The 368-nt window shown below is 36.1% G+C and overlaps 1 protein-coding gene across 1 annotated transcript in view; it reads left to right on the top strand.

The window, feature by feature from the left end:
• The window catches only part of LOC119587593 (proton channel OtopLc-like), a gene marked incomplete at its 5' end in the record, with an annotated part of 8,393 nt that overhangs the window by 338 nt on the left and 7,687 nt on the right, over positions 1–368 (top strand).

The following is a 368-nucleotide window of genomic DNA, read 5'->3' as shown; positions in this document are numbered from 1 at the left end:
CAAGGATAGGAACATCATATTCTAATATTATTTATATCTATACTTCATATAATTTTGTATCTGCATCATAATTAGTCTATGCACTCACTATTATACCAAACGTGAAATATCATTATAGCAACCTAAATTTCCCCTCATTTCTTCTCTCAAAATATATCTCCATAAAAGGATTCATTTCGATGAGTTTCCGTGAGCGACAGGGGTTTCGACAACTAATGAAACAGGTATTGACGATGAAGCGCATTTCAACTCATTCGCACATTGTGACGTCGGACCAGTGTACAAAAATAACGTCGATGCTTGGATAGATATAATGAAGTCGCTCCACTACCTGTAGAGGCATTATGCTTTCCAGTGTTAAGGTTTCG

Source organism: Penaeus monodon, chromosome 22, assembly GCF_015228065.2.
Source record: "Penaeus monodon isolate SGIC_2016 chromosome 22, NSTDA_Pmon_1, whole genome shotgun sequence".
In the NCBI taxonomy this organism is placed as follows: domain Eukaryota; kingdom Metazoa; phylum Arthropoda; class Malacostraca; order Decapoda; family Penaeidae; genus Penaeus; species Penaeus monodon.
The sequence above is the reverse complement of the archived record's forward strand: the minus strand, read 5'-3'. Positions and strand labels throughout refer to the sequence as shown.